The following is a 25,508-nucleotide window of genomic DNA, read 5'->3' as shown; positions in this document are numbered from 1 at the left end:
TTGGTAGAGGCGGACCAATTCCATGGCCTCCACGCTCTCCTGACCTCAACCCTCTTGACTTTCATTTATGGGGGCATTTGAAACCTCTTGTCTGCGCAACCCCGGTACCAAATGTAGAGACTCTTTGTGCTCGTATTGTGGATGGCTGTGATACAATACGCCATTCTCCAGGGCTGCATCAGCGCATCAGGGATTCCATGCGACGGAGGGTGGATGCATGTATCCTCGCTAACGGAGGACATTTTGAACATTTCCTGTAACAAAGTGTTTTAAGTCACGCTGATATGTTCTGTTGATGTGTTTCCATTCCATGAGTAATGTGATTTGAAGAGAAGTAATAAAATGAGCTCTAACATGGAAAGTAAGAGTTTCTGGACACATGTCCACATAACATATTTTCTTTCTTTGTGTGTGAGGAACGTTTCCTGAAAGTTTGGCCATACCTTTTTGTAACACCCTGTATAATGTTCAGCGGTAACTCATCTTTAAGAAAGAATCTTCAGCGCTCAAAAACTTGCTGTAAAAATAATATGAGGTGCTCACCCATGATCATATGGTAGACATTTGTTTAAGGAGTTGGGTAGCCTGACTGTTGCTTTATAGTTTATTTATTCTCTCATGGAATTTGTTGTAAATAATCCACTACAGTTCAAAAATTACAATACGAGAAGGAAAAATGGCATTCATTACTCCACATTAAGTTTGTCTTGAAGACAACAAGGGATGCACAATGGCACAATAAAAGGTTTTGTTCACTTGCCCAGTGATATAAAATGTCTGACAGACAACAAAGTAAAATTTGGAAGCAAACTGTGAAAGTTTCTCCTTGACAATACTTCTATTCCGCAGAAGAATGCCTGTTATTATAATGTGTAAAAGGCGGTGAGTAGGAATTGCTAACTCACATATGTATGTTTTTTTCCAAAAAAATAAATAAATGAAAATCTTATAATATTTAGCATTTAGCCACATTTACAAATTAATTTGCTACGTGAATGTAAAATGACTTGATTCACATCATAACGATTTGTCGTGAAAAATGATCCATGCAACATGAAACTAACCAATCGTATTTACAGGTAAAGATCAGAAGAATGAGAAAACTACGTACGAAACGGATATATTTTTCGGGCGACGCACTCATATATACCGTATTTTCTTTAAGTTTATAGCATACTCATCATGACATAAATGATTATGAATTGTTTTATTTATTTTACTAGTACTCTGTTTTGTCCACGTGCATTTGCATTCAGAAGAGAAAAGCGAGCATGTTAACTGCAGAGTTGAGAAGCTCTTTTGAACGTGGCGCGTTTCGCTCACCAACGGATTACGTATTTTCAAACCAATATCGACAGTCAAGTGTTCATTGTTTGTGCAACGGGGAAAAGACGTGTGCTTCACTATTTTGCGTATGTGCAGTGATAAATAATTAGCGAGGTGTGTGTGTAATAGGTGTTCTGTGTGCAGGAAGTGCTTATTAAGTTTATAGTGAAGTGAATGTAAAATGTGAAGTGTAGTGCCACGGATAACGTCATATTACCGCCACTTGCAGGTTAACGGTGAGTGATTTGAAATTGACACATTGCGGGCATGCAAATTCCGCTTGATTTACAGTCTTTTTCAGTCAAGAGTTTTCGTGTGCTGACCTATTAATGCTGTGGAGTTGAAAAAGTAATTCTTCGTATTGATAAGCAATATAATACAGTCAGTTTGTTACGACACCGTTAGTGCTTAATGTATCGAGCGGCTATCCTCTGTAGTCGTTTTGGTGTGCCCTTGTACATAGTAATTCGTGAAGTCTAGAGAGTGAAATCGTTTAGATATTTGCTTCAGCTTACTGTAGTTTTAACTTTCCTGGATTTTTATGGAAGTGATATACTTTAAACCCACAGTCTTCCAAGTACGGTAGCATTTTCTAGTATATACAACATACAGTATTTCTTTCACGTTAGTATTAAAGATTTGTGTTGTTTATGCAACATGTATCCCATAGAATTTGCCGTTGTTACGATTGGCTTCCAAATTTTATGACAAAACGGTGATGCAATAGCTGGTGGAAGTAGAGCATTAGGCTACCCACATCATTTCTTCCAACATAAACAATGAATTTTTCTTATTACGATCATATATTGAGATGACGCCTTTATGTGAGCCTAACTGTGTGTCAAGCAGGCTTTACTGATTATGAAACATTCCAGTAACTTCGTAACTTACCGTGCTTTTTAGGACGGTTAGGTGATATCTAGTTTGGAGGTACTGTGTGTAGCGCGCGCGCGCGCTTTTAATAAAGTTAAGGTCCAAGTTCACATACAAAAAGAAAGAGAAAACATGCTTACCCATCAATAAGTGCTTTCTGTTGAACTGTGTTCAATGTTGCCTTTCTGAAGGTTTTAAATGATTTATTATTAGTGCCTACTGAGTTTATAATAGTTCCGTGGTGGTCATATTCCTTTGTTTATGAAGGCATGATCTACCAACTGTCAAGTGAAGGGACCCATGGCAACAGATTTTTTATGTATTTTATTCCAGTCTAATATCGCCCTTATTACCTGATTCGGTTAAGAGCTAAGCATCTTCAAATCTATTAAAACTAAATGAAAGGTGTTTTGTGGATAAGTGAGCGTTACTAATCCAATAATAAATTAATAAATATAGTTGCTATGCAACTAGCGTTGTATCATATAGGTCAACGTTGTTTTATTACATGTAGTTAGTCAGGTATAATTTAAAAAAATGTGTGCATTGATGAAAAATTGAATTGGAAGAAACACATCGATGATCTGCTGCAACGGTTAGGTACAGCTACTTATGCTATTAGGGTTATTGCAAATTTTGGTGATAAACATACCAGTAAATTAGCCTACTATGCCTATTTCCTTTCAGTGCTTTCATATGGCATCATATTTTGGGGCAATTAGTCATAAAGAGAGAGAGTATTCATTGCACAAAAGCGTGTGATGAGAATAATTGCTGGAGCCCACCCAAGATCATTGCTGAAATTTATTTAAGGAACTCTGGATATTCACAGTACTGCCACAATACATATCACGTATGAAATTTTTCATTAATAACCCATCACAATTCAAAAATAACAGCGAAGTGCATAGGTACAACACGAGAAGAAAGAATTATATTCACTATTCTGGATTAAATCTCACTTTGGCACAGAAGGGCGTGAATTATGCTTCCACAAATATCTTTGGTCATTTGCCAAATAGTCTTAAAGGGTCGACAGAAGTGTCCGATCCCACGCGTCAGCTTTGACCCGTGACGTAAGGGTGTGTGGTTTGTGACGTCATGACGGCGCGGAGTTTGGTTTGAGTGTGGCGTGTTTGGTTGATGTCGTCGTGTTGTTTTTTGTTGTGCCCTCTGGTGGTATACTCAGGGTTTTCGGTTGTGTGATGTAATGGGGTCATTATCCAGTATTGTTTGTGTGTTTGTAGCGGAATTCGTTTCAGTGAGTTGACGATTTTGTGGTTTTGTGGTGTTGTTCGCTGTACGTCGTGTGGTATTTTTATTAAATTTAATCGGTTGTTGTTTTATTTTTTATTTATTTATTTATTTTTTTTTTGTTCAGGAATGGATATGACAGACAAAATTAACTGTGCGCGTCCTTTGGAACTGATTAAGTTTTTGCAGCTTTTCGGTTTAATTGCCGAGGTTGTCAAATGCTGTATTTGTGGCGAAGATATGAAGTTGGCTGAAGTTCCGGCGTCTCGGACCGTGGACGGTTATATGTGCCGCTGCCGGGAAGACGACATTTGGCGTTCCATACGGCGCGGTACCTGGTTCGAGAAGTCTCGGTTGGGCATGCGCGAGATTGTACTAGTGACTTATTACTTTTGTTATAGATCCCCACACAGTTTTCGCGCGCATGAGACTGGTGTGAGTGAGAGGTGTGTGCTTGATTGGTTTTCTTTTTGCCGTGAAGTGTGTTCAGAGTTCATTAAGTACAGGGGTAAGTGGGGGGGGGGGGGCATGGGGTTGTTGTGCAGGTGGACGAGTCGCAGTTTGGGAAAGGGAAGTATGGGAGGGGTAGGTCTGTGGTTGGTCTCTGGGGGTGGGGGGCTGCGCGGGGTGGCTGTTCTGAATGTGTTTTTAGGGTTGTGGAAGGGAGGTCTAAGGCCGAATTAGTGTGGTTAATTGAGGAGTACATAGAACTGGGGTCCACAGTATTTTCAGATGCATTTTCTTTGTATAGGGGGTTGGGTGAGAGGGGATTCCATCATTTAGTAGTTAACCATAGCTTAGAGTTCAAAAATTATGAGATGGGGGCTTGCACCAATACAATACAGGGGATGTGGGGGGCTGTTAAGTCAGTTCTTGGGAGGGGGAAGAGGTGCTCTTCCAACCTTCAGTCTCATTTAGATGACTACTGTTGGTGGAAGAGTGTCACTGAGGGCTATTGTGTTTTTCGGGTTTTCTTAAGGGCTGTCAGTAAAATGTATAGGCCGTGGGTGGCTGCGGCTCAGGGTGGGGTGGGTGGTTTATTTCGCGTTAGTCTTTGTGAGCGGGGGAGCGTGTGTTGGTTTGTGTTTTAGTTGTGGAGTATCTAGTTTGTTGAAGTTTTTGTTGAGTTGTAGAGTGTGATTGAAATTTTTTTATATTGCATTTGGTTTTTGTTTGTGTTTTTTTTTATTTTGGGTGGAGGTTGGGTTGGTTGGGGGGTGGGTGGGTTGGTGTGTGGGTGGGTTGGGTCTTTCTTTTGGTTGAGTATTTTTTTGTTGGTTTGTGTGCGTGCGTGTGCGCGTGATCGAGCAATTGTGGTAAGTTTTTATTGTTTTGTTTTCAGTGTATATGTTGTGTTTTGGGGTCTAGGGAAGTGTTTTATTGAAATGTGTGGCTGTGAAGGTTGGTATTGGTACCGGGGGATGTTTTGGAGTCATATAGGTCAAGGGAAGTGTTCCGTCCCAATTTATGGGATCGGGAGCTGCTGTTGAGCTATATAGGTCAGGGGAAGTGTTTGATTCTAATTTATGGGATCAGGAGCTGCTGTCAAAGCAGACAGGTGGGATCGGACGCTTCCGCATTTGTCAGTCATCCGCAAAGGAAGGAAGTATGTGAGATATGTCTGGAAAGTACTGTAATGAAATACTTTTTTCTTAGCACTTCTATTGATACCTACACATTTGGATCGGTTTGTGGAAGGTGCAGTGGATGATAGTATTTTCAGCTTTTAATGCTTCCTAGCTCAGTCCTTTCTGCTGTGTAAGTGGACAGCTGTTTCTGTGTGAACCTCCTGAGAATGCATGTGTTACAGTGCACAATTTAGTTCTGTTCTAAAATCAACAAAAGATTTAAGACATCTACCAAGTGAGACAGCAAGCCTATGGACACTCTGCATGTCATATTCTCAAGTTTCTGAGGGCTGAATTTGTTGGAAGAATTTCCAGGAAAGGGTCCCCCTCTCAAAGGCCATCAGCCATAAAAAGTGACAAATATTTTTTTATCCATAATCTTTCCAACACTGACCATTAACCATGTGATAAATGATAGCAGATACACCCCTTGTGGATGTACACAACAGCTTAAGACAAAAGGGCTTTTCAACCACAAAAGGAGGTAGTAAATACCTGTCAGTTGCACCATGACATCACTCTGTCCAGTATTTCTTGGTCAAGCACCAGTTTGTGTCGCTGCTCCAACCTATGTGCAGTCCTGACATGGCTCCAGCAACCTTTCCTGTTAGAGACTCAAGCAAAGAGTTTCTTTTGGGGTCTTTAAAGCGATCCAGATGGTCGTGATAAATGCTCTAAACAAAGCTCCATTTGATGACTTTCCAGAAATATGCAGTGCATAGCAGTCAGTGAAATATATTTGTAAATGCCAAAGGGGACCATGTCAAAGAATTTTATGTCTGTAACAATATCTTTAATAAATTTTTGTACAGATGTAATTGCATCATGTTCCAGACATGTCTGGTATGCAGGGACTGGGTAGAGATTCATGTTGGACTGCAGCTCAATAGAGGCTTACTCTTTTTAAAGAGTTGTCCTAGTATAAATTTCATCATGAAAGCAGACAAATTTTGATGTAGCAAAAATCTGAAACCTGTTTCTCTCCGACAAACATCTGCAGATGATGTGCATTCACTGATAGCAGTGTTTGAATATACACTCCTGGAAATGGAAAAAAGAACACATTGACACCGGTGTGTCAGACCCACCATACTTGCTCCGGACACTGCGAGAGGGCTGTACAAGCAATGATCACACGCACGGCACAGCGGACACACCAGGAACCGCGGTGTTGGCCGTCGAATGGCGCTAGCTGCGCAGCATTTATGCACTGCCGCGCCGCCGTCAGTGTCAGCCAGTTTGCCGTGGCATACGGAGCTCCATCGCAGTCTTTAACACTGGTAGCATGCCGCGACAGCGTGGACGTGAACCGTATGTGCAGTTGACGGACTTTGAGCGAGGGCGTATAGTGGGCATGCGGGAGGCCGGGTGGACGTACCGCCGAATTGCTCAACACGTGGGGCGTGAGGTCTCCACAGTACATCGATGTTGTCGCCAGTGGTCGGCGGAAGGTGCACGTGCCCGTCGACCTGGGACCGGACCGCAGCAACGCACGGATGCACGCCAAGACCGTAGGATCCTACGCAGTGCCGTAGGGGACCGCACCGCCACTTCCCAGCAAATTAGGGACACTGTTGCTCCTGGGGTATCGGCGAGGACCATTCGCAACCGTCTCCATGAAGCTGGGCTACGGTCCCGCACACCGTTAGGCCGTCTTCCGCTCACGTCCCAACATCGTGCAGCCCGCCTCCAGTGGTGTCGCGACAGGCGTGAATGGAGGGACGAATGGAGACGTGTCGTCTTCAGCGATGAGAGTCGCTTCTGCCTTGGTGCCAATGATGGTCGTATGCGTGTTTGGCGCCGTGCAGGTGAGCGCCACAATCAGGACTGCATACGACCGAGGCACACAGGGCCAACACCCGGCATCATGGTGTGGGGAGCGATCTCCTACACTGGCCGTACACCACTGGTGATTGTCGAGGGGACACTGAATAGTGCACGGTACATCCAAACCGTCATCGAACCCATCGTTCTACCATTCCTAGACCGGCAAGGGAACTTGCTGTTCCAACAGGACAATGCACGTCCGCATGTATCCCGTGCCACCCAACGTGCTCTAGAAGGTGTAAGTCAACTACCCTGGCCAGCAAGATCTCCGGATCTGTCCCCCATTGAGCATGTTTGGGACTGGATGAAGCGTCGTCTCACGCAGTCTGCACGTCCAGCACGAACGCTGGTCCAACTGAGGCGCCAGGTGGAAATGGCATGGCAAGCCGTTCCACAGGACTACATCCAGCATCTCTACGATCGTCTCCATGGGAGAATAGCAGCCTGCATTGCTGCGAAAGGTGGATATACACTGTACTAGTGCCGACATTGTGCATGCTCTGTTGCCTGTGTCTATGTGCCTGTGGTTCTGTCAGTGTGATCATGTGATGTATCTGACCCCAGGAATGTGTCGATAAAGTTTCCCCTTCCTGGGACAATGAATTCACGGTGTTCTTATTTCAATTTCCAGGAGTGTATAATTTGTAGAACTTTAGTGAACACACAGCTCTTCTTGTGTTTCCATAAGAAATTCTGACTGTGCAGACCTGTCTTAATTAGGTGCTGCAGTAAGTGCAAAACTAGAAACCCTACAAGAACATGGTGCTTGAGAAAGATTATGATTGCTTCGTACATCACTTGCTGAAACATCTATCACAATTTTATTTAAATCAGAGTATATGTATGGAAGTATTTTTGCAACACCACAGTCCAACTCTTATCATTTATGGCTCATTGTGGAAATGATTTTTTTTTTTTTTCCTGTAGCAAACTATTCCATGCATGGAGTGACCAGCACTGTTCATTTGCTTATTGATACATGGAGTTACCAGTGTGTTTTGTATATTTCAAACTTTTCCCAGAACTGTTTTATTTTTGTATGTCTTTAATCGTTTTGCTTGGTTTCAGGACATTGAAACATTTTTATACACATTTGTGTGTGCCTTTGTGACTCAGCATCTCTTCTATATGTGGAGTAGCAACGATCCTTTTCATAATATTGCTACTTTAAATGTAAATAGTTGGCTGACTGAATTAGGCAAGGTTGGGTACAGCTTGACACTTGCCCACATAAATATGCAGTTTCTCAGGAACCATGTTCAGTATGTTTTGCTTCCTGATGTTTTATGTTTTCCATGTTGTGGATATGTTTAGTCAAGTGCACTGTTGCATTAAGGCAAAAGTGAAAATTTGAGAATGAGCATATTGCGGTGCTATTGGTTGAGTATTAATGATCAGTTATTAATATACAAAAAAAAACCTTGCTATTTCAGTGCCTGTTCGTCTTTTGCATTACACCTGAAGTCTCCTATAGCTTCGCTGTTTGAAGTATGTTTAATATGGTCTTTGGGCCTACTGTACATACCAGTTTGTTGCCAGAACCTTTAGTTCATATTCACTTCTTTAGATGAAAATCACACTTCTAAACTAACCTAGACCTTGGGACTTGTGTTTGTGATTGTATTTTTTTAATTTCGAATAACAATTTCAGAGATTGTGGCAAATCAACATTGTATCTACTTCTTTGTTTTCATCTGCAATTTCTTTAAGGTCCACATTTATTCAATTTTGTGGTAATGTTAGTCCTCCTCTTCTTGTGTCCACTTTATTCCATTTCCTGATATTTTATTTTTTTCCCTGTCCTGAAAGCCTGTATTTTCTGTTGCTATTTTAAAAAGTATTCTGTTTCTTATTGTGTCAGTGTTGATTCCCACATTTTCAGTACCTCTTCCTACTTTTCTCAACCATATGATTTCAGATTTGTAATTATTTAGGAAGCTAGGGATTTGTTTTGTTACTCTGTTACTATTAATTCTGGTTGCATGTCCATAGAATTTTAATTTCTTTTTTTCTCATGCCATGTCTTCACTTTCCAATTTTGTAGTTCTATAATTAATTCTAGGATTTTATCTGTCAGTTATCACTTCTGTCACCTCTGACAATGTTTGTTGATGTGAAAAATGCTGAGTTGCACAATGATTTGGAATCCAGGTTAAACCATAATTCCCCCTGTAACTGGCTGGTTAAGTCAGATCATAGGTCAAAGAAAGGCAACAGCAGGACCGTGCGGGTAGATGAGTCGGCATAAGTTGATCCCTGACAGTTGCAGTGGGCTTGGTGTGGCAGCTTCGTGGTACTACCTTGACCAATAATGCAACGCAATTTTGTCAGCATCTTTGTGGCAATACCTTAGTTTTGTCACAGCTCTGAAGGCAGCTACTGTTTTCGCTTGCAGGCATTAGCACTTCACAGTTCAAAGCTGGCAACAGTTCATTGAGCTGTCGGGGAGTTTCTTAAGCTGCCTTGACCATAGGAAACTGCTGTGGTGGTCAAAGCAATCTTCAGACTGTTGACTGCTTCACTACATTACTAGATCTTCTGATTCTCTGCCGCTTTTGGGTCCTAGTATTTTCCATGTCTTGTTCTCCTCCCCCTCCCCCCGCCCTTTGTTTGTTTTATAGCTGATCCTGTGTAGACGGTTTCGAGTTTCCACTGCATGGAGTATTTTTTGTCTGACCGCTGTTCCAGGATAAAGATTTTTTTAGTGTGTGTTTCTTGTTATTTAAAAGACCTTCTCCATTTTATGTATTCTTGTGTCTGTGGTTTTCTTTGGGGTCATTCCGTGCTGTATGGTCTAGAGGTTCCCATATGATCCTCACAGGTTTTGTATGAAAATTACCATATTTACTCAAATGTAAGCCGCACTCGAATCTAAGCCGCACCTGAAATATGAGACTCGAAATAAGGGGAAAAAAAATTCCCAAATCTAAGCCGCACCTGAAATTTGAGACTCGAAATTCAAGGGAAGAGAAAAGTTTTAGGCCGCACCTCCAAATCGAAACAAATGAGACACAATTTAGGTCGAATGAATAACGATACAGCCACAGTCTAACATAATGTTAGACTGTGATACAGCTACAGTAGTTTGGTTCAAGTCGAAAGCTTAGCAGTTAAGCTTTACCAGGTAGCCATTGCTATGCGTCAGGCGCTCCGTCCGTATTTATACGGATACCCTTCCTTTTTCACGTGCTTCGTCTGGTTTGAATCGATTGCTTATTTTGCTTTGATCTGATAAGTGTCGTTTTCAATGTTATAGGTGTTTACGTCAGTCACTCTAAGCTGAAAATGCATTACTATACTGTGTCATGCATTGTTTGTCGCATTCTGATAGTGCGTGTTTACGACCTGTCGCTGCTCGCGGCATGGCTTGCTTTTGTGCGCGCTACTGCCGCCTACAATTAAAAAAAAGAGGAATCGTCACACTAGCGAAACAATGGCAAGAGACTGCTATTTGTTGTTACTTACACTGCTGCTTTCTTTGATAATGATCAACAAGAACCAAATAATAGACTGCATATGATATAACATATTCTGAACGAGAGTTTGGCGAAAATTTTTCTCCGTTTGAAAATCTTTGCGGCCGCTTCTTTAGTACATCAAATTCTGCACAGAAATTAGTCATCTTAGATTTAAAAATCTAGTCAGTTGCCGTGCTTCATTTCTGACTGTATCACTGTTAGACATAAGAGTAATAAGAATATAAACATGACACGATACGTATATTCTTCCGCGTTTGCTGTTGTCTCACTCTAGTTTCGTAGTTTATTTGGCAGACAGGATTTAAATTAGATAGAAGCAAACACGAAAGAATACATGACAAAATATTTATATTCGTATTATTCTTGTGGTGAAGAGAATACTGCATATGATTCAAATTTCATCAGGTTCCTATTAGCAACCATCTCTTCTCACAGGTAGGAAAAAATTCAGAACGTAGAGTTGGCCATATTGACAAAAATCCCAGTATTACCAGTCGGATTTTCGTAGTACATTGAAATTCGAAGATGAACAATACGGAATTTGTATTTACTTCGTTGGATAATGTATGAAAATGCAGTGGTCGAAACTTGGGCGGAGAAAAATGCTCGTCTTCCAATTTTTTTATTTTATTTTATTTACTGACGCAGAGGTTTTGGCACCAGTATTTATCTTTGTGCCTACAAAGGATGCCTGTGTAGCGCTACATACATTCGACGGCAGAAGTTAGTTGTGGCGGCACCTATCAACATTTTTCAGAACTTCCGCTTGCTTTGCACTCGATTCTAAGCCGCTGGCGGTTTTTTGGATTACAAAAACCGGAAAAAAAGTGCGGCTTAGATTCGAGTAAATACGGTAGTAAATGTTCCCCATAATCACTGGTGAAGTTTCACGCTCACTAATTCTATACTTCTGTAGATATAGTCATTCGTTTGCCCCCACAGCACATCATTCAACAGTGCACCTGTGAGCTTCGTGCAACTTTCAGACGTAATATCCCCGGCAATATTTTATTGACTGAAACAAAAGGAGGCCATCTTGTACAACTTTTTGCACTCTCATAAGTGAAATAACAAAAAGGATTTCTTGGGTGTTTTGCATATGGATAATTTGAAACAAAGTTGACTGAAAAAATAGATGCTTTAAAAATGTGAAGTTTAGTTTTTCATATCACTGGATGTAATTGTGGGATAAAGCTGGACCTTTGCACACAATAATTTTACCAACACCAGGTATTAGAATATAAATTTTCATTGTCCTACTGCTTTCCAGTTTTTTGTAAATAGTTTACGAATTGAGGGCAAAGTTAAGTTTTCCGAAAACGCCAGAAATGGTCATTTTTCGCCCACTTTTACAAAAAAGTGTCTTCTTCAAACTCTTTTAAACTGTTATCATTAAAGAGTCCATGTTCTAAACTATACTATTTTGGTTTTGCAGTGCAAGCATATAAAGCCCTTATAAAAAACAAAAAAAAGAATAGGTGGAGGTACATTGAAAATCGGAGTCCATGTTCTAAACTATACTATTTTGGTTTTGCAGTGCAAGCATATAAAGCCCTTATAAAAAACAAAAAAAGAATAGGTGGAGGTACATTGAAAATCGGTCCGTATTCAACTGGTCCTCAGTTAAATTTGACAACTTGTATTATGTTCTGCAGGTGTTTATTACTCTCTAGTGAAGGCAAATTCAAAGGTCTTGATGTCTGGGAAGTGACATAAAGTCTGAACAAGTCGAGAAATTTCTAAAATCTGGTCTTTGTCATGATTCATCATTACATATTTCAATCTTTTTATTCTACAGGGTGTTACAAAAAGGTATGGCCAAACTTTCAGGAAACATTCCTCACACACAAAGAAAGAAAATATTTTATGTGGATATGTGTCTGGAAACGCTTAATTTCCATGTTAGAGCTCATTTTATTACTTCTCTTCAAATCACATTACTCATGGAATGGAAACACATCAACAGAATATATCAGCGTGAGTTAAAACACTTTGTTACAGGAAATGCTCAAAATGTCCTCCGTTAGCGAGGATACATGCATCCACCCTCTGTCGCATGGAATCCCTGATGCGCTGATGCAGCCCTGGAGAATGGCGTATTGTATTACAGCCGTCCACAATACGAGTACGAAGAGTCTCTACATTTGGTACCGGGGTTGCGTAGACAAGAGCTTTCAAATGCCCCCATAAATGAAAGTAAAGAGGATTGAGGTCAGCAGAGAGTGGAGGCCATGGAATTGGTCCGCCTCTACCAATCCATTGGTTACCGAATCTGTTGTTGAGAAGCGTACGAACACCTCGACTGAAATGTGCAGAAGCTCCATCGTGCATGAACCACATGTTGTGTCGTACTTGTAAAGCAGCACAGGTAGAGTATCCTGTATGAAATCATAAGAAGTACAGTACATACTGACGAAACTAAAATGAGCTCTAACATGGAAATTAAGCATTTCAGGACACATGTCCACATAACATCTTTTCTTTATTTGTGTGTGAGGAATGTTTCCTGAAAGTTTGGCCGTACCTTTTTTGTAACACCCTGTATAACTACAGAATCAAACTGGTTATTAACTTTACAATTTAACTGTGCATTACCAAGACAATGGAAATCGTGTTAGTAAAATTGTTGCATAGCTTCTGCAGCGCACTTCATATAAATAACTTTCAGTTTTTACACCATTATCATGTTGTGTAAATTTTGAAGTTCAGAGCAGTCTTCTTGACATTTTTAGAATGGATTCATATTATTAGTTTCCACTGCGGGTTCGGGGGTTAGAATAGGCCTGAGGTGTTCCTGCCTGTCATAAGAGGCAACTAAAAGGAGTCTCTCACTTTTTTGCCCTATAAGTTCAGGTCACATTTTATAATTTGACGCGCCACTTTCAAAATTCTACAGAAGTGCAGGCTATATGGGGAAGGATGCCTTACATGGTGCAAGAGTTATCCATAGTGTCCTTAGTTTCAATCTCCTGAATCTCTTGTCATGTGTTTGCATCTCCACCTGCAACTCAACTATTTGGGTGAGTACACTTTCTGGGGCCTATCATCTTCCAGTGACTACTGTCCTGTTTTGCCCCCATGTAAATATTGTATTTCTCAGCACCAAATGTCCAGCATGGTAGCCAGTCGGTTGTGGTGGGGCCATCATGTACCCATTTGGTAGTAGCCCCTGACAACACAGGGATCTCACTGCTGATGCCTAAGCTGTAAACTCCCCATGTATGCTGAGGAGTAGATGCCTGTCTTTGTGGGGCGTCAGGGCTCCCGGCAATGGCCATCTTGCCATGTGGCCTTTGCTGTGGCTGGGTGGTGCCCATGGGGAGAGCCCCTGATCGGAGTGGGTGGCATCAGGGCGGATGACTCGCAATGAAGCGGACTAAGTCATCTCTTGCTGGTGACCGTACGGCACCAACAGTCTCTAAGAAGGGCAATATCGAATACGATGTGACAGTGCTGTCCAAGATGCGAAACGGCAGTCTTGATTCAACAGCATCCCCAGCACAGTCCCAAGCGTTACTCGCCTGTGACAAGGTGGATGATATTCCTGTTTGTCACTTCTCGTAAAAACCTCAACATTGTCCAGGATATCATTTTCCATCACGATCTCTTCTTGTAGTCTGATGTCGAGCTCCACGCCAATTTAAAACGGTGGGGTGTTCATTTCATCTGGTGCATTTACAGGGGACCCGAAGACAACAGGGTTGCTTCTGGCACCTTCATCTTCGTCTCCGAGCGTTATTCATTGCCTGAAAAGGTCAAGGTGATGGTTTGCCGCTCTGACGTTAAACCATATATCCCTCCCCCATACGGTGCTTTAAGTACTGGAAATAGGGCACGTCTCTTCCCGCTGCACTTCCAGCGCAACATGTCGAGACTGCGGACGTCCACTGCACCCAGATACTCCATGTGCGCTACCTCCCACTTGCATCAACTGTGGAGAGCACCACTCACCCTGCTCACCAGACTGCCCAGTACTCCAAAAGAAGTGGAAAATCATGGAGTACAAGACCCTGGACCGGTTGACTTACACACACACTAAAAAAAATTAAAAGATTACACCCCACTCGCTTGATGTTGACATATGCTACAGCTACGTCACCATCACCCTCCCAAGTGCCAGTGGTTCCTCACTCTTTGCCACGAACAGTGGGCCCTCTGGGCAACCAGAATACATCCACCCCCTTGGTGTTAGGGGACAAATCTTCCTCCATTACTCCCAAAGGACCTACTTCAGGAGCAAGGCCCCCCAAATGCAGGGGACATCAGCCCCTCCCCCCTGTCGGAGAAGAAACAGCCTCCTCCGGCTCCTGTCATGTGGATGTGGTCCCTCGGGGCCTTCTCTCCGAAGGTTTCCACTAATGCCACGCAGACACTTGCCAGTGGCTCAGGGAGCCAAAATCTGCTGGACGAAGAGCTTCACGGTCTTCCTCCGTGCCTGAAGCTGCTTCAGAGAAATCCTCTCAGCAAACTGCTGAAGAGAAGCGAGAGAGCAAGCAAACTAAGGAGGAGGCCGCTAAGAAACAGAACCCTCTGGTGGTCCCAACACCAGCATTCTCTATCAATTCTGCTTCTGATGATGCGGTTGAGATCTTAGTGTCCCCTGCAGGTCTGGCTCTCACTGATGCCTCATCCACCACAAAAATGGCTACGAATACTGTCGGTGGCAGCAGATGACCCTGAGGCATAACCTGCCTCCTTGCACAATTCATGCCTTCCCAGCCTCACGATAACGTTATCTTCCAGTGGAATTGCGGCAGTTTTTTCCACCATCTGGGTGAGCTATGGCAACTCTTAAGCTTTACACCTGCCTTCTGCATTGCCCTCCAGGAAACCTGGTTCCCGGCAACGCGGACCACTGCCCTCCGCGGCTATAGGGGATATTACAAGAACCATAGTGACTATAATAGTGTTAGGTGGAGTTTTTGCCTATGTCCTGAACTCAGTATGCACTGAACCTGTGCCCCTTCAAACCCCTCATGAAGCTGTGGCTGTCAGGATAAGGACGATGCAGGATATAACTGTCTGCAATGTATATCTTCCTCCAGATGGTGCAGTACTTCTGAACACATTGGCGGCACTGATCGAGCAACTCCCTAAACCTTTCCTACTTTTGGGAGATTTTAATGCTCATAACCCCTTGGGGGTGGCACCATGCTTACTGGCCGAGGCAGAGATGTCGAAAATTTACGGTCACAACTCTACCTCTACCTCTTAAATACAGGTGCCCCCCCACATTTCAGTGTGGCGCATGACACATATTCGGCCGTTGATCTCTGTTTGCAGACCTGGCCTTCTTCCATCTATCCAATGGAGAGCACATGATGACCTGTGTGGTAATGACCACTTTCCCATCTTCCTGTCACTGCCCCGGTGTCGGGCCCATGGACACCTGCCCAGATGGGCTTTAAACAAGGCAGACTGGGAAGCCTTCACCTCTGCTGTCGCCGTCGAATCTCCCCCCACATGGTAACGTTGTTGTGGTTAAGCAGGTAACTACAACGATCGTTTCTGTGGCAGAAAATGCGATTCCTCGTTCCTTAGAGTGCCCCCAGGAAATACAATCCCTTGGTGGTCGCTAGAAGTTGCTGAGGCAATAAAGGAGCATCGGCGAGCTGTACAGCGGCATATGCGGCAGCCTTCCATGGAGCACCTCATAGCTTTTAAACATCTTTTTGCCTGCTTTCACCAGCTTACCAAAAGACTTAAACAGGAGTGTTGGGAGAGATGTCTCGACCTTTGGGTGCCATACGTCACCTTCCCAAGTCTGGGCAAAGCCCAACGAGTTTTTTTGTACCAGACCCCAGCAGGTGTCCCTGCCATTACCATCAATGGCGTGTTATCTACCGACACAAACACGATTGCTGAGCATCTTGCTGAGCTCTATGCTCGAGCCTCTGTGTCACAGAACTACCCCTCCAGCTTTTTGCACCCTCATACGGCGGATAGAAAGGAAATGCCTCTTGTTCGCTACACGCCACAGTGAACCCTATAAAGCCCCATTCACAGAGTGGGAGCTCCTCAGTGCCCTTGCACATTGACCCGACACAGCTCCTGGGCCAGATCAGATCCAGAGTCAGATGATTAAATATCTCTCGTCTGACTACAAGCGACATCTCCACGCGATCCTCAACTGGATCTGGTGCGATGGCGTCTTTCCATAGCACCTGCGGGAGAGCACCATCATACCAGTGCTCAAATCCGGCAAAAACCTGCTTGATTTTGATAGCTATTGGCCCATCAGGCTCACCAAAGTTCTTTGTAAACTGCTGGAAAGTATGGTGTGTCAGTGGTTGGGTTGGGTCCTGGAGTCACATGGCCTATTGGCTCCATATCATGGTGGCTTTCGCCAGAGTCGCTCTACCACTGATAATCTTGTGTCCCTCGAGTCTGCCATCCGAACAGCCTTTTCCAGACACCAACACCTGGTTGCTGTCTTTTTTGATTTATGAAAAGCATATGACACCACCTGTTCAGAAGGGCCTGAAGGACAATCGCATTGATACTGATGCCTTTATCCTGGCCTTTGAAGGGGATACCCTCCCTGATAAGGTCAAGATTATGGTTTATCGATGTGAAGTGAAGCTGTACATCCCACCACTTATGATATGTTTTAAGTGATTGTGTTTTGGACACACGTCTTCCCACTGTTTGCAGACCCCTCTGTGTGTTGACTGTGGATGTCTCCTCCATGAGGGGAGTTCCTGTGTTCCCCCTCCTGTGTGTGTTAATTGTCATGGGAATCATTCTCCATGTTCACCAGCTTGCCTGGCTTATAAGAAGGAAACGAAGATACAGGTGTATAAGTCCGTTGATCATCTAACCTACACTGAGGCTTGTAAGAAATATGCACGTCTTCATCCTGTGTCAATGACGTCTAGCTGTGCTTTAGTTACATCTACACCCCTTTCTTACCCCAGTCCCGAACCCTTCTCCATCCCTCCCCCCCTCCCCTGCGGTTTCCACACCCTCCCCTCCGGGCGCCACTCCCCCTCCCCATCCGAAGTAGTGTCCCCTTTCCTCGACATCTGCCGGTCAAGGGTGCCCCTCCCGGGACCCCCCTTCCTGACACCTCCAATGTCAAAGGTCTGCTGCCACACTACAACCAGGAGAAAAACGGTCTGTGAGCCCCAAGGCCGCCCGCTCTCTTTCTGTTCCATATCTTGCTGCAGCACAGCCCTCCTTGATCTCAAGCAGAAAAGAAGAAGAAACGTAAGTCCCGGGACAAGGAGCCTCTGGTGTCGCCAGAGGTCTCGCCCCCACTTTTGCAACCTGACTCTGACCTACTGTTCATGGATGTCGCCCCCTCCTTGTCAGCGATGGATGGTGACCCAGTGGCACGACTGGCTTTAGCCTATTCACCCCCCCCCCCCATTTGAATCGTCGTTCTGTGATTATCCAATGGAATTGTAATGGATATTACCATCACCTTCCGGAGTTGAAATCCCTTACTTCGTTTTACTCTGCATCTTGTGTGGCTCTACAGGAATCTTATTTTTCTGATGATCACTCACCGACCCTCTGCAGGTTCCGTGCTTTCTGTTGAAATCAGGTCGGCCCCCTGTGGGCCTCTGATGACGTTTGTACATTGGTCTGTATGGACATTGCTAGCATATGGATTCCTCTTCAAACTACATTGGAAGCAATTGCTGTTAGGGTCTATCTGGAATCTGGGGTCACAGTTTGCAATCTTTATCTCCCTCCTGACAGGACTCTTACACCTGCTGCCTTCTTCAGCAACTTCCTCCTCCCTTCCTCCTTATGGGGGATTTTAATGCTCATCATCTCTCGTGGGTCTTCTCATAGACCAGTTTCTTGCAGACCATGAGTTGTGCCTTCTTAATTATGGCTCCTGTACCCATTTCATTGCCGGTCATGATACCTTTTCTGTCATTGATCTTTCTCTTTCTTGTCCCTCCCTCCCCCCTTCATTACACTGGTCGCCACACGTAGACCTTTGCGGTAGTGACCACTTCCTGTTGCTTCTCTCACTTCCTTCCTGCTCCCTGATGGACAGGTTACCTCATTGGTCTTGGTCTTGCCAACACGGCGATTGGCCTCTGTATATTGCACAGATCATTTTTTCTCCCTGTTTGTCGGGTTGTAGTGATGACATGTGTGATGCGATTTTTCGCACTGCTAGCATGCTATCCCACGCTCATCTGGACCAGTTCACTGCCGGCAAGTCCCGTGGTGGAATACGGATATTGCCATTGCAACACCTTAAGACACCCATCCACTGCCAATCTTACTACCTTTAAATGCCTTCGCGCCAAAGCCCGTTACTTAAGCAAACAGAGCAAACGGGTGTGTTGAGAATACTTTGTTTCTTCCCTCGGTTCTATTGTCCCTATGTCACGGGTGTGGGCTACACTTCGCTCTCTCCAAGGTTGTCATCAGCAGTCTACCCACCCAGGCCTTGCCCTCCCAGATGGCCTTTGCACGGACCCATTGATTCTCACGGAACATCTTGCAACCCATTTTGCAACAGCATTAACATCAACCTCCTATATGGCTGCTTTCATTCACCAGAAATAGTGGGCCGAAGCTTCCGTCTTATGTTTTACCCTTTGTCAGTCAGAATCTTACAATGAGCCTTTTACTGAATGGGAACTTCTTTCTGCACTTTCTTCTTCTCATCATACGGCTCCTGGCCCAGACTACATTCATAACCAGTTGCTTCAACATCTCAGTACTCCACGACGACATCTTCCCCAGGTGCTTAACTGTATTTGGCTCCAGCGTGACTTCCGTTCTCAGTGGAGGGATAGCATCGTGATTCCTGTCCTCAAGTCTGGTAAGAACCCCTCTGTTTGTCGAAAGCTATTGGCTAATTAGTCTGACGAACATTTTTTGCAAATTACTTGAACGGATGGTAGTCAGTCAGCTCAATCGGGTCCTCGAATCTCGGGATCTATTGTACCCTTACCAGCATGGTTTCTGAGAGGGACGATCTCCGATCATTTACTTCGCTTGGGACCTGAAGTTCGGCAGGCTTTTTCCCAGCACCACCATTTGGTTGCAGTATTGTTTGACCTTCGCAAGGCCTATGACATGGCTTGGCACCATCATATCTTTCTTACACTTCATGAGTGGGGCCTTCGGGGCCCACTCCCGATTGCCAGTTCCTGTTCCATCGGTCGTTCAGGGTTCGGGTTGGTACTGTTTGTAGTTCTCCACAGACCCAGGAGAATGGCATCCCACAGGTTTCCATATTGAGTGTACTTCTTTTCATCATTGCTATAGATGTCTAGTCTGTCTGTAAACTCAAGAGCGAGCAGCGCTTTTGGTGGGGAAGTGGCCTTTCCCGGAAGAATGCTGCCACCGGCCTACAGGGGCACCCAAAATCTGTTGCCTGTTATCTGTCTGGCAGTGTAGATCGGCGTGCAGTGATATGTTTCGTTTCTGTTTGTGGGATCTTAGTTGCCAGCGTCATTGAGTTAACTTTGTATACTTACTGATGTACTTCGATATCCGGAAGTGATGGATGATCGTCTAGCATTGCAGAATATGAAGAATGGTAGGTATTTGGGGAGTAACGAGCGTTTGATCGTCTCTAATGGTATTACAGTGTGTAATAAAGAGGTGACCCAAAAAGAACTGTTGGCTAATATTACCAGTCCCAATCAAAGGGCTGCAATTTATGCAGACGTCGTCCTCACCTAATAGGACGCATAGGTAAGGAATGGAAAAATAAGTCGCATAGTTTACTGGAATCGCCACGAAGGAAAACTAATAATTTTGGGAGGAAACCCATCGTTATAGACAGTTTCAAAATCATGTAAAACCTTTGATGCTTATGGAACCCTAAATCTCTATCTTGGTCACTATTCACCCAATTCAGACATATTGCTTAAAACATGTGCGCAATAGTTATTTTAAGCACTGCTGAAATTTCCTTTGAAACATGTACACCGATTCTGGACTTCTAAGCAAAAAGCTGGACATATGAGGTGTGTTCACGTATTAATTTTTATTTTTTGGTGAGAACTTTATTTGTTAAACCACAGCAATGTTATCCTCTTCAAAATATTCTCCATTACATATGATACACTTATGCCAGTGCTTTTTCCAATTCCTGAAACACTTAAGGAACTGTTTCTTCAGGATAGTTTATAGGTCTCGTAACTGTGCATTTTTAATCTCATGATGCTTGTAAAACCACTGTCCTTTAAGGCCTGCTTTGAAATGTTTGTACCACTTGTCTGCCCTTGGTTTACTCATAACAGGCTCACCAAAGCAATATTTACCATTTCTAAAAATTTCATACACTTTATTCCATTCTTATAACAAAATTTAATACAGATTCTCTAATTTATTTTTACACAAAATAAATAATCATTGATGCTACCAAAACACACGTAAACTTTCTGACAGCTGACAACAGAGTAAATACCCAATATGCATGACATTGAACACATACTTTAGAGGCATGTTTACAAAGACAATGACAAAAAAGTGGTGCAAATCGGACTAATACAACACACCAAATTACAAATTTCAGCTTACTTTTTAAATACTCTGTGTGTCACAAGAAATGTTAAGTTTCAATGCAGTCCTTCAAAGAAAACTTGTACCTTTTAGTAGAAACACAAAATAAGAACCAGCCTAAAATTCTACAGGCTGATTGCATTATATGGGGTTTGTTTTACGAATAGCAATAGAGGAACATACATTCTCATGAACAGGCATTTGGCTCTGTGTGTGTAATAGAATCCTGACTTCCATTCTTATGTTAATATTATTTACCCTATAATGTTGTGTTTTGGAAGAAGCTATTGTTTTTGTATTCCTTATGGTCTTAATGCATTTGTCTAAAAATAAACACAGCTGAGATGTATCTGTACATGGCTTCGCCACAGATGTGAAGCACGCTGAAACAGCCTGTAGAAGTGCCATGTGACGTAGCTGGGTTTGCAGAGTGGGGACTCACTCGCTCACTCTACAGTTTACCGACAGATTATACTTGTGGCCTTCGTCGGTCCTTTGGTCACCTCTGCTCTGTATGTGGATGATTTCTGCATCTGGATTAGTTCCTCTTCAATGGCCTCTGCAGAGCAGCAGTCCAGGGTGCCTCTGCATGGACCCTCTCAAACGGGTTTCAATTCTCTCCTTTAAAATGGGGGTGGTCCACTTCTGTCGCCGTACTATTGTCCAACCTGAGCCAGAGGTCTACCTCAATGCATAACGATTACCTGTGGTCCCCCCCTGGGTCTTCTTTTCGACTATAGGCTCACTTGGCTGCCTCGTATCAGACTTCTGAAGATAGGATGTTTCCGTAAACTGTGTCCTTCACTTCCTTGCCCACACCTCTTGGGGTGCGGATCGTTCCACTCTTCTCTGCCTTTATCGGGCTTCAGTGCTGTCTTGCTTGGACTATGGTTGTCAGGTTTATGGTTTGGTTGCTCCTTCCACACTGCCCCTCCTGGATCTGGTCCGCCATCGTGGTACCCGTTTGGCCACCAGTGGCTTTCATACTAGCCATGTTGATAGTCTCCTGGTTGAAGCTGGAATCTCCCCCTCCCCTTCCTTTTCTGATCGGTGGTCCCAGCTTCTGGTTTCTTATGTAATCGCTGTCCATTCCTCTCCCACTCATCCTTTCAATTTTATCCTGTTCCCAGACCAAGAATGTCGCCCACCTGATTCCTGCCTTCAGTCGGGTTTACCGATTGGACTCCGCTGCGCGTCTCTTAGCAGCTTCCTTCTTTGTCCTGTCTCCCACATCGTCAACATATCTCAGAAAACACGAAGGCTTCAAAAAAGATGTTTTCAGGGCCATATCCTCAAAGTCCTCCATAAAAAGATTAGCGACTATGGGGGATAAAGGACTCCCCATAGCCACACCGTCGGTTTGTACAAAATATATGTCATCAAATAAAAAATAGGTGGACATCAGTACATGTCGGCAGAGCTTCGTCATTTCCATATCAAGTTTTTCATTAATTAAAAGCAATGACTCTTCAAGAGGGACCCGAGTAAAAAGTGACACCACATCAAAACTAACAAGTAAATCAGAAGGACCAGGATAAAGCAACTTTAAACGTTAAATAAAATCCATGGAGTTGGAAATATGGTGTTCAGATTTACCTACATGACGGCTGAGAGCATACGCTTACCTGTTTTGGATGTACTAGTTTATAGAAGTGAAGACTGAACTCTTGGACACAGTGTTTACAGGAAACTGAATGATACCGACAGGTATTTACATGCTACCAGTTGCCATCCACCTTTTCAACGTACAGGAATCCTTCGGAACTTGGTTAAAAGAGCATATGCTGTCTCGGATGCTGAAAATTTACCACAGGAGCTGAAACATCTTAAGGATGAGTTTAATAATAACGGCTGTACGGACCGACAAATTCCACGTGCTTTTGAGTTTGGACCTCTACCTCAACCTTCTAAAGACACCTTTAGGTCTGTGGCTTTTCTTCCGTATGCTGGGAACGTTTCTGCCAAGATAGGTAGACATTTTGAAGAAATGTGAGATCAGATGTGTTTTTCGTCCGCTAGCTAAGATTCAAGCACTTCTTGGCTCTGTCAAAGATGACTTAGGTTTGAGGAAGCCTGGCGATTACAAAATACCGTGTGAGTGGAAAATTTACATTGGCAAAACTATTCATACCATTGATGACAGATGTATTGAACATCATCGCCATACACAATTATTACAACCAGATAAATCTGTGGTGGCTGAGCATTGCCTTACAGAGGGACACAGGATGTTATACAACAAGACGCAAGTAGTTGCAAATGCTTCTCGGTACTGGGATTGTGTTTTAAAAGAATCTGTTGAAATCAGACTAGCGGATAATATGATTAATCATGATAATGGATTCCCGCTAAGTAGAACATGGATTCCTGTTTTATCAGACACGAAGAAACAGCGACATCTGAATCGGCCGGCTACGAATAATAATTTGTAACGATATATCATTTTCAACAGTATTCACCACCGGAGGTGCTGCAACTCTCTTTGCACCAGGGGGCAGCAGGAATGATTGAGTGCGTGCGCACTGTATCTAGCGCATGTGCTATTGTACTTCCGATGCACATAAAGGTGCAGACATTTGCGAGTGGAATCAGTTATCGGCGAGAGCAGCGTAGCTTTTCTCACCTGATGATGGCGGCCAGGTGTACCGCTGAAATATTGTGCTCAGATGACAGTTTGATCCGGCTGGAAACCTGACAAGAATTTGATGGACTCAGCTGTGGTAGCATCAGAAGGCACAGCACCAGGACCTAATAACATTGACTAAAGCATGTTGTGATGATAGAGTCCTCAGGTTATGGGTTTGAAGGGTACTTCTCAGATTCAAGGAGGAAAGTAATCGTGATCCCTTCCTGAAACCAGGAGTACTGTCATACAGAGACAGCTGTGTACTAGAATGTTGTGTTCTTAAGTTATGTACGAAAAATTCTAAACTGCCACCTCATCTGGATTACAAAAATCTCATGGTTGAATGAGGTTTCAGGAAGTATCTTTCTTTTGGATAACTTGACCAAGGTGGAGGTAGCCATATGAGAAGCAATCCTGAAAAAGCACATATGATAAGTGTTTTATAGTAAGAAAGCGTCTGATACTTCCTCTACGTAATTTTTTTATGTCAGTTTCATTCACAAGTCTTTTGGTGCAGAATGGGAGGTACTTACTTTTTTAGCATAGTTCTCTAAAATAATTATTTCCTGCAGTTGTACTTAAATGCCTCTTTCTTGGCAGTTGCTGTTACCTAAATTTCAACAGTAAGAAATACAATCCCGTGTTGCTTATTTGTAAATATTTTTATATGTTACTAATTCTCTATCCTTACCACAGTTACTTATCCATTGCAATGAAAATTGTCCAACTGGAGAATTGAACAGGAAAAAAAAGTTTGTCATTTTCATATGACAAGATTTTTGTGCTGAATTTAATTGTGCATATTTTTACTCCACTGCAGTTGAAAATAGGAGACACCATGTTTTTAAAAATACTGTAAGGTACCTCAGCCTTACTTAGACAGTATATTTATGTGGCATCAAAACCACAAAGATCTTTAAAAAAATCAATCAAAGCACTAAAATCCTTAATCCTCTAAGTGACTAAATGGTTTTCCAGCATAACAGTGAAATAATGTCAGCACGTACCGTTCGGGAATGTTAATGAATAAAATTACTCTATTATTTATTTTTAAGTCCCTGTCCATGGGGCACTCAACTCTCTTGTGAGTATGTGCGTGGCTACCACGGGGCCCCAGCCTTTGCATCATTACTTCCTTTCCATGCTGCAAGCTTGTACTTCCACTATCCTTTCCTCCTTCGCCTCTCCATCGGATGGTTTTCTTGATACAGACCGTGCTTGGACTTGGTTTATGATTAGGACGGGATTTTCCATTTCTGTCATTTACTACAACTTTTCATTAAATAAACAAATGATCCCCATTGTTGGGTTTGACCTGCCATCAGTTTTCAAAATTCTCCAGAAGTGTGGATTTTGCAGGGAAGATTGCCCAGTGTGGTATGTGCTCCACCTTTGTGCCTTACCGTCTTTACACCCTTCCCTTTAATAAGGTAATATACCCAAAACCCAGAATGGTAGCTGTTTCGTTGGGGGGGGGGGGGGGTGTTGTCAAGTACCTGCATGGTGGTAGCCACCTGACCCCACTGTTGGTGCCTGAGCTGAAAACTCCCCATGTATGCCAAGGAGTATGTGCCTGTTGTGACTGGGACACAGGCTCAGAGCAATGAATTCCTGGCCAGGTAGCAGTCACTAGGACTGGATGGTGCCCATGGGGAGAGCCCCCATTCAGAGAGGGAGGCACCATGGTGGTGGATGAGCTGCAAATAAAGCGGATGAAGGTATCTTTCACTGGTGGCCATACGGCCCCAGCAGTCTCTATGAAAGGACAGTTTTCTTTTAATGCAGAGAGCTATGACCCTAAAAGTTCCATTCCCTGACTACGCTTTGGGAGGAACATAGGGCTGAGTCACTAGCAGAGAAATACTCCTCCCAGTTTGTGTAAGGACTGATGGGGATTCCTTCTTGGTCATGAAGCCTTTATTCCTTGTAGAAACTATAGAGGTCAAGTTTGGGGGAAGTTACAGGCATTTCCAAAATGAAAAGTGGGTAAATTTTGATCAACAGCAT

The 25,508-nt window shown here is 43.4% G+C and overlaps 1 long non-coding RNA gene across 1 annotated transcript in view; it reads left to right on the top strand.

Annotated features, from left to right (window-relative positions):
* Nucleotides 1-1,368: 1,368 nt before the first annotated feature.
* Nucleotides 1,369-25,508, top strand: part of LOC126183584 (uncharacterized) — a 135,044-nt gene continuing 110,904 nt past the window's right edge. Inside the window, exon 1 of the long non-coding RNA XR_007536774.1 lies at nucleotides 1,369-1,562. This is a non-coding gene — a long non-coding RNA (uncharacterized LOC126183584). The remainder of the gene's footprint in view (nucleotides 1,563-25,508) is intronic.

This window comes from Schistocerca cancellata, chromosome 4 (assembly GCF_023864275.1).
Source record: "Schistocerca cancellata isolate TAMUIC-IGC-003103 chromosome 4, iqSchCanc2.1, whole genome shotgun sequence".
Classification (NCBI taxonomy): Eukaryota; Metazoa; Arthropoda; class Insecta; order Orthoptera; family Acrididae; genus Schistocerca; species Schistocerca cancellata.
This window is presented reverse-complemented; position numbering and strand designations above follow the sequence as displayed.